The sequence below is a fragment of the Erithacus rubecula genome (genome assembly GCF_903797595.1).
Source record: "Erithacus rubecula genome assembly, chromosome: 9".
Taxonomy (NCBI): Eukaryota; Metazoa; Chordata; class Aves; order Passeriformes; family Muscicapidae; genus Erithacus; species Erithacus rubecula.
The window spans coordinates 516,175-528,740 of record NC_136660.1 but is presented as its reverse complement, the minus strand read 5'-3'; the positions used below and the strand labels follow the sequence as shown (position 1 = coordinate 528,740).

Below are 12,566 nucleotides of genomic sequence, written 5' to 3'. Positions count from 1 at the left end.
AACTATTTTCAGGTTTACTGAACTCAAGAATATTTTGGCTGCCAAGCTGCATCAGGAGGAAAGAAAGAAAGTGCATTCATTTGGTCTTATCATAGAACCGATAATAACATTATTGTACGTGTAAAGAACTCCGGGCTTGCTTATCTGCAACAACAGAATGACACATGCAAATATATATATGAAAGGCCTAAATATCTCAAGCTCTGATAGTTCAGTCAAGAATATTATATACCCAAAATGCAAACAGAATTATTTACTCACATCAATTGTACTAATGCCTCTTGGTAATTTTCTGGTTTTCTGTAACAAGCCTTACCAGGTTCACTCCTTGGTTTTTAGGGAAATAACCTAAGAAGGAAAGACTTGCTTTCTAAATAATTTTCAGCCTTGATAATGAAAAGCCCTATACCACCTAGACTTATTTACTATTTGTTGCGTTCTGGATCTTCTACACAATTAAATTTTAAATCTAATTCAAACCCTAAAATACTTTATCATCATATCCACTGCCAAAATAAAAGTTAGAACTAACTTGTCTGGTATCCAAAACATGGCCCAAAAGAATGGTTCCCTGTGGGGTATCTCAGAAATGCACAAAGGTTTGGTTTGGTTAGCTTTCAAGTTCCCGATTTCATTCACATTTCCTTCCCTGCCCCCTGCTCATTTTTATTTCCCATTTTCATTTGGCAATACTTCTCCCTCATAGTAAGTTATGTGCGTGCTACCAGCCCTAACCTTTTAGAGCATCCTGGTAACAGGTTATAGTTTAGAGCTTTACCCCATAGCAGATCAGGTCACATGCCAGAATAAATAACAACCTGCATACTGTTGAGAACTCAACTGCATCTGTATTTCCCATGTGGACATCTCACATCTCCATTTGCATTCTCATTACCTTTTCTTGTTGTGAACCCTTGCACCAGTCATCCTGGGGATGGATTTGGATAAAATATACTCAGATAATTAGGAGATCCCAGCAGCAGTGGGGCTATCTTAAAATAATCATTACGGGAAAGTACATTTGCAATTTTAAGTGGCATGGAAATAAAGCATATAACCCAAAATTTAATATATTGCTGATCAGCATTACCCATTCAGCCCTGCCCAAAACTCCACCACTTGTGCTTTTCAAGGACACCACCAGACCCTAACGGGGAGCAATGTTCTGCACTGGGGCCATGGCCCCACACACTCCTTACTCTTTCCAGCAGGTCATCCCCAGTCCCACAGCATCCTCCCTTTTGGGGACACATCAGGAAAGGAGGGGGGTGGGAGTATCCCAGAACAGACAAGACAAACACCGTGGGAAAAAAGCGCAGAGTATGGCCCCAGTATGGAGAACACACTCCCTGCCCCATGCTGAAAACGCACAAATAGATGACTCATTCCATCAAACTGAAGCTACCTCAGAAGGGCGCCCTTGTCTCAGCATATGTGTGGTCTGTGCCCTCTGGATTTCTGAGACATCCACACAAGGCTGAAATTCGTGACACAGCTGCCCCAGGACACCCACACTCCCTGGAATAACACCAGACTTTACTCATCATCACTCCGTCAAGATGTGATTCATCCATGTGGGAGGACTCCTTACTCCTGCCAGAAGAGATGACAAGTTCCTGAACAAGTTTCTGAACAACTCAGTTGTTCAAGGAGCCTTGGTCCTCCCTGGGAGCAGAGAAGGCACTGCAGCCTTCACCAGGGCCTGGGGATGATAAGCAGCATGCTTGGCAATTCTCTCCAAGCAAGAGAGCCCAGCTGATGGTGATCACAGTTGGACACAAGAGTGCATTAAATGAGAGGAGCCCCCCTCTGGGCAAAGCAAATGGCCTGGCTCCTCTAGCACCTCCAGACAGGGACAAACACTCTCTCCAGCCAGGCAGCATGAATCGCTGCCTAGGCGTGCCTGACCCTTTTTTCCATCTCTAAAGGAAGCCAATAGAACAACCTTTGCACTAGAGTCTTCACTTTTAGTTAGCTACTGTGAGGTGAGCCAAATCTGAGACAGACTGTCCAAATGGCAAGAAATTCATTTTTCATGCACCAAGAAGGTGATGCCAGGGTTGCAAAGCATGAAGTTTCAAGCTCTGAAGCACAGAGCTTGACTGCTTCCAGCAGAGTATTTTATCTTATTTTGCTCTGGTTCCCAGTGTTGTTCTTCTGTCTTTCATCCACATCCTTACTAGTAGAACCATTTAATTGGATGATTGGCAGAGTATGGCTCCGTAGGACATGATGAGATGCTACCAAAAAAAGGATGCTCCCTCCTTCCCAGTCTCTCCTCCTGCCTGCTTGCTGCTGCTGCTGCCTTCTGATTGCTCTAGGTCACAGTAAAGCCCTGCCTGGATGCACTAACATGATGGAAAACAACAATCAGGCAAAAGAGAAAAAAAAAACAAACCCACAACTAACTTTCTGGTATGTCATTGAACTGGCTCATGGTAGGGTGAAGGCGGCCATGGGCCAGTGCAATAGAGGGGACAATAGCTAGGGGCAAGAGGGAGGCACAGGGCAGGACACCGCTCTCCTTTCTCCCTAGGAACAAACCTTCAGGTGAGCTCTGCTGCCTTTGTTATCACCAGCCCGAACTGCCCAACCAGCCAGCCCCTAATTAGTAGCCCGGCTAATCACCTTGTAGTTAATAGGTCTGGCAGGGAAGAAGGCCAAGAGCAGCAATGTGCCAGGCCAGGAGTCTGTCACTGAGGAAGTTGAGGCTCACAACCCTACTCCTGCCATGCAAACAAGCTCTTAAAAAATTTCCAGTAACCTCTCACCATCAATCTGCTCATAGATCCTCCTGCACAGGAATGTGTCATTAAATCCTTAGACAGAAGTGATTCAAGCCTTGGCTCAAGGTGATGTATGAAATTTTAAGAGGTCAGAAAGTCACTTCAGTTCCTTTGGGTAATAGAGCAGCAGCTTAGTGAAAAACATATCCTTTCTCTTCAGAGGTCTGTTGTGAACAACTCTGTATTCATGTTTCTTTCAGTGTGGGATTGGGCTTTCTTCAGGAAACATGAATAGATATAGGACTGATCTAACACAACCCAATTTTTTTCTGTAGATTTCTCATGTAATTATTTTCCTTTCCTTAACTTTCTATTCTTTCCTCCCCTGCAATGTTTGTGAACACTTTTGTTGTTCTTCACTCAATTATCCCTTTTACTTTTTGTATTTTTTTTTATTATTATTTCTCCCTGCTGAACATGAGGAGGTTTTTCTGGCATTTTACTACCTTGTCATTATTTTATCTCCAACAATCTACTGCAGTTTTTGGCTGGAAAGAGAAAGAACAGAACTATAGCTATGCCCTGGAACACCAACTACAGAAATGCAGATCTATTCCCAACCAACACACTGCCATTTCCTCCCACAGCATTTTACCTTCAGTCACCACTCGATGACTAAAGAGCATCACTGGAAGAGCATTAACATGCAAGTTTCAGCCCTGGAGACTGAGATATGCTATTTTAGTTTGCATTATTTTGAGTAACACTTGCCAAGGGCACTGAAGAGCATGTCAACTTAATTATGAAAGATGTGTCATTGATATAACTTGGAACAAATAGTTTAGTGAAGAGAGCATAGCATTTAGAAGAGCACTATTTTTCATTGCACAAAAACATGTCATTATTTAGTACAATGACAACATGAATTTTGGAAAGCCTCTGAGAACATCCTGTCCTGGTGTTTCTATCAATTACAGTTTCAGTCATTCCTCCTTCCCTCTTGTGCAAGGGTACCCAGTTTTGCACCACATAACATCCTGAGCACCAGCACACATTCTACAGAACAGTCTTTCAGGATGGACTGACCTGTGTGTTTATCATTGCCACTTCTGAAGGTTCAAATATAGGAAGAAACTTTACCACAGCATATTTTTTTTATTATATTCCTGAAGTTCTCTCTGTTGTCCTGTGTCTTATTTTTAGGACAGCAGCCCATTTGCTGGGTGGCCTGAGGCTAAACTCACTTCCAAAGCCTGCTCCTGGCTCCAATAAACCACCTAATCCTTCAGTTATATTCTCCTCTCTCTCCTTACACCTACTTCCTCCCCTAGCACTTCCATCCCTTTGCAGATGCCTTCATCAAACCCCCACTTAGAGGCCTATCGACAATAACAAGAAGCACAAAGATGTGACCTTCAAAAGAAATCTCCTAGAAAGATGTTAAATACTGTGAATGTCCCTCAGTGAAAATAACAGATGAAAACAATGACGATTCTCTGGTTTCAGCACTCTAATTGTACAGAGCAGCCAGTCTACAGTGTGCTTCATTGCTGAAAATCCCCTACCCTGCTTACTGAACTGCTGGGCGCTGCTAGCTCCATCTAGAAATATTGCCTTAATCCCATTCCACTGAAGTACCCTGCCCCAAACACAGCATAGCTGCTGCTTCAAATTCTTCAAGCAATTAGGCTGTAAACACTTCAGTCAAGGGAGGAATCCCCTTTGAATTTATACAGTCAATGATAATTCCTATTTTCAAAAGAGGAAAACATTGGAAGTGTAAGGGTTCTTTTTTCACACATACAGGGAAGGGACTGAAAAGAAGCCCCAGTTGTCTCTTGCAAACACTACAAATCCGAGATTACTGGTCTGTCTTTCACATATTAAATACACTACCCATTTCCATGTGTACTAATTTGAAAGCAAGCCAGTGAGACATTCCAAGTCAGGACTACAATTTAATAGGAAAATTAAAATAGAGGCAGAAAACACTGGCTTAAACTGATGGAATCAGGAAACAACCTGGCACCCTGTTAACCAGGGTGGTGGTAGCAGTCCCATTAAATGGTGACTGCAATCCTGTTGAAGTGATAGATGTGGTTCTGTTGAAGTGGTGATCCTGTAGAAGGACTTAGTCTTCCTGTGAAGGTCCAGTGGTGGTTATTGAGCTTGTCCTCTTGGAATCCAGTAGATAAGGCCACCCGTGGTGTTCCAAACCTCAGATTACATCCAGATACAAATGTCTGGTTCCTCCCCCGGCTGCAGCATTTCACAATGGGATGATTGAATTTTATGAGTAATGCAGCGAGACTAGATTGCCCATTAGCAGAAGATATCCATTCCTACCCCCCCCCCCCAAAGGGAGTTATCAGAGATGTGTCATGAAAGACATAAAGAAAACTGCCCTACCTGTTTTTAACACCTTATGAAGATTGTGATAGAATACATACTTTTGGTTACATTTTACATTGTAACCTAAGACACCAAGCTTTTTTCCTATGGAGCCACATTGCAGTAAGTGCAGCTCCATCCAACAGAGTGCTCGCAAAGGCACTCTGCCAAGCAGAGGAGAAATGAGCACCATCCTCTCATCAAAACTCAAATGCTGCAGCACAGGCTTTGAGAGAAAGCCCAGAATAACTGAGTGAAACTGCTTTTTTTTTGGCCCTAGCATATATTCTATCCATTGATTCTTTATAATCTCTTAACATCTCCAAATGACATCAGTCACAGTTAATTTACTGTTAATCCTTAGATTTTTTTTATTTAGGGTTGTAAAACTAATCAAGGTTCACACTAACTCAATACATAAACATCAACTGAACAGCCAAGCAGTCTTAATCCCACCTTTCATTGATTTACACCCATAATTTCTGGGGAAAAACTGTTGTTTACTGTGCAACACTAAAACCACATTGCATGTTATTGAGGGATTTCTTGGGCAAGGGTGACAATGAGGGAGGAAAGAACAGGTTTCAGTGTGGCTGTTTTGGTGCCTATGAAGCAAATGCATGGTTACTTCCCTCTAGCTTGGTTAGGGATTTTGTGTAACAGAATACATTCGGAATTTATTTACTGTAGTTTGTCTCAGATTCAGGGCAATCACAATCAATACACAAGCCTTCACCATCAGACTGGGCAGGCAAATGCAGTAGCCATTCTGTGTGCAGTAAGAGTTAACACAGCCTGTACCAAATCCATCTTATCCAAACAGGCATTGTTGGATCAGAGAGGACATGGGCAGTACCTGGAAGGCTTAATGAAACAGAAGAGGAATGTAAGTCATGGTGTGGGAGGAAGATGGACACTTCTCTTAGGAGTGGACATGCAAGTCTGAGAGCCAAGTGGGAAAGCAGATCTGAGTGGAGTGGAACTGGCACAGAGAGATGGTATTCCCAAACCTATGGTGCTGTTTAAGCCATTCTCATGCATAAGTTTTTTCCATTTCAGGCTCCTCCAATGTTGCTGCTGAGGCTTGGGTTTTGCCCCAGACTATCACAACAAGCCAGGATAAAACGTTCCAAATGGAACAGCTTTTCCTGGCTGCTTCAGGCAGACTTCAGCCACAAGGTGCTTAGATGCAAGCAATGCCTAAAGCTTAGGCTATCAGATCTTTTCGGAGATCATTTTTGCTTGCAGTACCTTCTTAGCCAGTGAAGAGAAGAAGAGATCTGAGAAAGCTGTAAGAGGTTCTGCAGGCAACTTTATTTCTATGAAGGGGTCCAGCATCCAGCATCAGTCTGAGTACATAGAGTACCGAAGGGATTTTTATAGGGCTGGGGTGCCTTAGAAAACAGACAAATAATATTAGAGATTGAAAACTATCCAATTACTTAGAGGTTTTAGGTGAAGAAGGGACCAATTAGAGGAAAAAGGGACCAATTAGAGCAGTAAAAGATAACGCAGGGGTATACAGGGGGGTGAGATGCTTCTAGCATGAGTCTTTCTAAGGAAGCAATTTCTCATCTAAGGGATGATTTTCCAGGAAGGCCCTGAAAGGGATTCTGCTTCATCCACACTCCAAGTCCATGCTGTCCACCTTTCCAGCTGTCCACCAGGGCCTGGCCCAGCTGGAAAAGTCTGACTGTTTGCAGCACAACAGTGCCCAGCCAGGTGGGCAGAAGCAATGCCCCAGGGCTCCATACTGACAGTAGTGCTGGGGGTCACCAGCAGCTCAACTGCCATGCCTGAGCCTCTGAGAGCACAACTGCAAGATTAGCTACAAACAGAAGCTGCTCCACTGCTTACTTTATTATTCCTTCCCCACCCCCTTTTTGCGGGTGTTTCTCATTATTTTCATTCCATTAACACACTGGCAGCACCAGATCCAACTCCAGCCCACCTCAGCTCACATGCCCATTTCCCCTGGCCATCACAGCCCCTGCTCCTGTGGGAAGAGCAGCAGTTGGGGTTCTGCTCCCACAGTTCAGAGCCTTTCAAATAGCACTAAAGAAGAGAGTGAGCCTGAAAGCTCTGACACTTATTCAGGACTCTGGCTATGTCCTGAATCTTATAAAATGTTTATGAGGATTCTGGAAGGTGATTACTTTCAGAGTTGGGTTTTTGCCATGCTGGGTCACTGAAACTCCCCAGAGACTTATTCCAACCCTTTACCCTTTCCCACATAGGGAAGCTGGAGCTCCCACACTTCTGCCCCACACAGTCTTGGATTTGACAAAGCAAGCACTGCAAAGTGACCTGCCAGATGTAACTAAGGCACCCTTGTGCTCATAGCACACTCCTGGCCAGTTGGTGCTGTAGTGACAGTTGCATCAGCTCCCACACACCAGTAGAGCACACGGCCACCTCTGGATCCTGCAAATCCCTTCCTGTTCTCCCATTGTGTGTTCCTTGGCATCTCTAGGTTACCTTTAGGGAAGACTGATGTGACACTCCTGTCATATATAGATGAAGATACAACGTCCCTTCACTCACCCCAATACCAACTTGGGATAGTCATCCAGAAAAGGCTGTAGTGTGGAGAAAGAACTGGCTGTCCTGGAGGTATTTCCATACCTCACAATCACCTTCTGATTTAACTCAGGAGCAGTAAATCCCTTTACCTACTTGACAGTGCAAGAAGGAAATAGAATCATAGAATAACAAAATATCCTGAGCTGGAAAGGACTCATCAGGATCACTGCGCCCAGCTCCTGGACCTTCACAGACACACCAATAATCCCACCCTGTGCCTAAGATTGCTGTCCAAACACTTCTGGAGCCTGTTTAATGCTCAACCAAATACAATATAATCAATACAGATACTGGACCTTTTAATAAACTTATTGCAGTGCTTTCAACATTAGGAAAGGAAATGGTTTATTTGTTCACCTCATTGGACAGTAGTCGTTACTAAAACACACAACAACCCCATGGGATAATAACCATAACACGTATGTTACCTACACAGAAGCCCAATACTACATTTCTTCCAAATCACTGAGTTCCCAGCAAAGACAGGAGAGTTTATTTCACATTACATTCAACAAATCAAATGGGAGTTTTCTCTGTGCTTCCTTAATTTTGTCTCTCTGTGAATGTCTGCCATCACTTTGTTCAACAGCAGGAAAAAAAACAACAAAAGCAGATGGGACACAGAACAGGACTTCTAAAGAATAAGTGGGCTTTGAGTAGCCTGATGACAATATACATGTCTGATGACATTCTGAGGGGCATTTCTCAAAAAGAAGAAACCTCAGAGTTGCAATATGTTGGTTTTGGATTCTTACTTTTTTTGATAGATTTATGGAAGCTGTTCTAAGGGTGTCACAGTCCGCCCAATTCAAGAGCGAGTTGCGACTGGTTCTTTTATGGATCTTAGAGCGCAAAAGACACAGCAGGGGACAAAACCAATTTACTTCTACAGAAATGCACTTTATTTAGTGCCAACCAAAATGCGATAGTGGGACAGAGAGAGAGAGAGAGAGAGAGAGAGAGAGAGAGAGAAAGGGGGGTTGGGATTATAGCTACCAAGACGGGCAGACGAATCCTCGTGGAGCCAGCCAATAGATGTCTGTTGCCGTCTGGGGAGATCTCGGGGGTCTCCTTTGCGAAAGTCACTTTTATAGTCCTTTCCCATAGCGAGTGGCTTCTGGCCAAAAGGTGGGAAGATTTACGGACTATTGTATGTGGAGCTCGTTACGCGGGGGAACAGGTGAAAACAGGACGCTTCAAGGCACATCAGACCATCTTTGTCGTCATGAACACACGTGGGTCAGCCCTTACTGACCAGTCCATTGTTCTTTCATCTGTGGGAGCTTGTTGAGTAAACTCCCCATGACTAGTTGTCATGAGAAACCAGTCCTGGTAGGCATCACCTGCGGAATAGTCACTTGGCGTTCCTCCCATCCCTGGCCAGCGCAGGCCTCAGGCGAGGGTCGTTGGGCAGAAACAGACGAGAGGCTCGGACGCACTCTCACAAAGGGCTTGCTTGCTACAAAACAACCACATTCCAAATTACATTAAAGCTATAATCTGCACATTTTCACACAAGGCCCAGATCTGCTAAAGAGACATGCTCATAAAAGTTTTGTCCATGCTAAAATTCTGATTATGTGCTGAAATCTTTATCTTACAAGAAATTCTATGTAGCTCACTCAGCATCAGACAGATTCTGCTAATCATTCTTCCCAACGAACCTGTTGGTGAAGCACAATCTAGATTGTACAGGTTTCATGGATCATTTGCAGTAATGATTTTGCTTCTCTTGTTATTTTTAATTTTTGTAAATTGCATTTTCTTTACTCGGGTGTTTTTTATGTTATGACAGTTGTGGGAAGTCACTTCCCTGGAATATGTCATGGAAAAGAAGAATCTTATTATCCAGTGCCATCATACAGCTAAGAACATGCTGAATTTGTAAGTCACAGAAGGAAACTGAGCAGTGTAAACACATCTGCACTTCATATTCCTTGGAACAGGGCAGGCCAGTGATACTAAAGAAACATATGAAACAGGAGCCAAAAATCCTGGCTAGTCAGAGCTCTTCACCCAGCAACAATCACAGCTCCAGTTCCCTTGGAATCCTGTGCTACAACCTACATATGCTTTCATGATATCTCTGAAATTCCATCCTACCACTTCTAAGCAGTTGTGTCACCAGAAAAGGAACAAGGGAAAAAAAGAAAATATGAAAACCTCTTTTCAGCTCTGTATTGCGAATACACTGCATCAACCTTCCCATCAGTCCTAGCAGATGCAGAACATTAAAGGAAGAAATTGTATCCTGTCACAGTCACCAGATATTCTGAGCTGGAAGGGATCACCAAGCCCAACTCTTAAATGAATGGCTTGTACAGGGATCAAACTCACGGCCTTGGTGTTATCAGCACCATGCTCTGACCAACTGAGCTCATCCCAGACTTACTCCCATGGCCAAGAGAATTCCAACTACTTCTCGAAGTACAGAAATAGCAGTAAAGCTACCTATATGTATCATGAAAGCTTTTTTCTACTTTTCTTCAGTTTTCCTAAGAAACAAGACTCCTGCTCATGTTCAGTGTCACGCTTCCCATTCATTCCTGGGCAGTGTTCACTCCAACACTTTTGTTTGTAGCTTACTAAAGGTTTACTGTTTACTGGGAATTTAAGGAAGGAATAATTATTCTTGTAAAGAACAGCTAGATTTCAGTGAAAAGCAAATTTCTGTTTAAACAGTGCAGATGCAAGGATCACCCTGCATTCAGAAAAAAAACCCAGCTGCATTTCACTCTGGTAAAGAAAACAAAAGGAGGAGAGCCATATGGTGGCAAGTGCACAAACTGGGGTGTTTTATTGCAGAGAGGCAGTCAGGAAACACCAGACACCAAAAGGTGGTTGAAAGGCAGAACTAATCTCAATGATTGCTATGAAAGTTTAGCAAATTTGGCAATCTGCATCATTGTTGGGGGTCAGGTTCTTTCCTTTTGTTCCTTTACACTTACAGATTTTTTCCCCATAAGTTGCTAGAAAACATAAAAGACAGAGTGGGGGCAGCTGCTATCTCTCCCTCTCAGCTTCAGAGGAGCTGCTGCTTGGGGAGAGGAATTCACTGCAGCCGCCGCAGTCCAGCCCAAAGCTGCTTCTTCTGTCGTGGGGTGAGCCTCTGCTTGTGAGAGCAGACATTGAACTGGGACATTATGATCACCTGTCTCCCTAAAAGAGAGACCTATCACCATATACTCAGGTGCCCGGGATCCCGAGCTCGCCTCTCCCCGCCCTGTGCTGGGAGCCAGGTCACTGCTGCCCCACCCCCGCTGCTTCATCGGCACTGCACTGTGTTTTCAGTGCACTGTAGTCCTGCACCCACTACCTGCTGATACATCTTGCCGGCCCAGCTTGGTGCTTCCAAGAGTCCTGCTGGGGCACCAGGATTGACTGCCCCAGGGGGATTTGTGAAGCAAAACCTCTCTTCCACCCCTTGCCGTCTGGGCCGAGCCGCCATTACTGCATGCCCCCCGAGCCACCTGCGCGGCCCACTGGGAGCCGCCAGCGCCCCCTGCTGGCTGTGACTGGAGCTGGACCAGAGGGAAAGTGCCCGCGGCCCGGAGAAGGCCCTCACTCGGTGCCTGGTTCTGATTTGTTGCTGCCACTGTAGTAGTTGTTATTTGCTTTATTATACATACTAGTAAAGAACTGTTATTCCTATTCTCATATCTTTTGCCTGAGAGCCCCTTAATTTCAAAATTATAATTATTCGGAAGGAAGGAGTTTGCATTTTCCATTCCAAGGGAGGCTCCTGACTTCCTTAGCAGACTTGTCTTTCAAACCAAGACAATCTTGTAAAAAAGCAGAAATATTTTTGTGAAGCACACCGGGGTACTGCCAGCCAGTGTGTTGAAGGATCTATATGGCCAAACAAACAACTGCTTGGATCTTTATGGTGCAGGAAATGAAAATTAAATTCCAATTTAGATAAAATCTGTAGAAAATAGTGAAATCAGATTTGTACAGACACACAGATGACATTTTATATGCATTTAGCCCTGCTTAGACACACATCTCTCTTTGTACACACATACTTCACTCTGTATTTTAACTTTTCTTGCATTTCTCATAGTGTAGATCTTGTCATTCATTGTGAAAACAGACATCTGGGAAAATGATGGATCAGGAGTTTGTTCCCTGGAAATGAAGCCACAAAATACCACACTTTCATATGAGACAGAAGCCTTTATTTTTCGCAAGTTTTGAACTACAATACCCAAGTTTGCAAACACAATACCACAGAGACATTCAGCTGTTGGTATGTCCCCAATATCAGGGACAGTAACACCTTCTGCAGAGCTATATGCTTTCCCAAAAAATCCTTTCAAGATTAACTTTTTCCATTCATCATTCCTTGCTTCATTGTTGTCTTTTCCAGCTCCCATCCTGCCAGTTCCTGCCGCTTTCTCATGGACTATGGCTTCCTCCAGCCTCAGAGGTCCCATGATAACTCATCTTTCTTAACTCTGCCCAACTCTTAGTGTAATTCCCATTGAGAACTGAACATAATCTATTCAGTTATGATTTAATTCTGTTTTTACTTACATTTCTTGCCATTACAGAAGTACCACAGGTTCATCTGTGAGAGCAGAACAAAGCTAACCACTATGCACATGGAAGTATTTGTTTTGCAGGATTCTCCAGGATTTCTGAATCCCAGCTATGCTTGGCAGTCTTAAACAAAATACCATGCTGAATTATTGTCTCACAAGAGTAGCTGGTGAGCCACAAGCACATCCCAGGCACAAAGCAGAAGGGTCCTCTTTGGGGTTCCCACACCAGCCACTAGCATGGATCTGCTGAAAAACTCCAAATCCCTGTTCCAGCCACAGCATGCACAATTCTCCCAATAATGTACAAATTCTTCCATCCTTG

General features: G+C 43.8%; 1 long non-coding RNA gene across 1 annotated transcript in view; it reads right to left on the bottom strand.

Moving 5' to 3' along the window:
- The window catches only part of LOC306805142, a 30,703-nt gene extending 19,535 nt beyond the window's left edge, over positions 1-11,168 (bottom strand). The window contains exon 1 of the long non-coding RNA XR_013775122.1: positions 11,017-11,168. This is a non-coding gene — a long non-coding RNA (uncharacterized lncRNA). The remainder of the gene's footprint in view (positions 1-11,016) is intronic.
- Between the last annotated feature and the right edge of the window lie 1,398 nt (positions 11,169-12,566).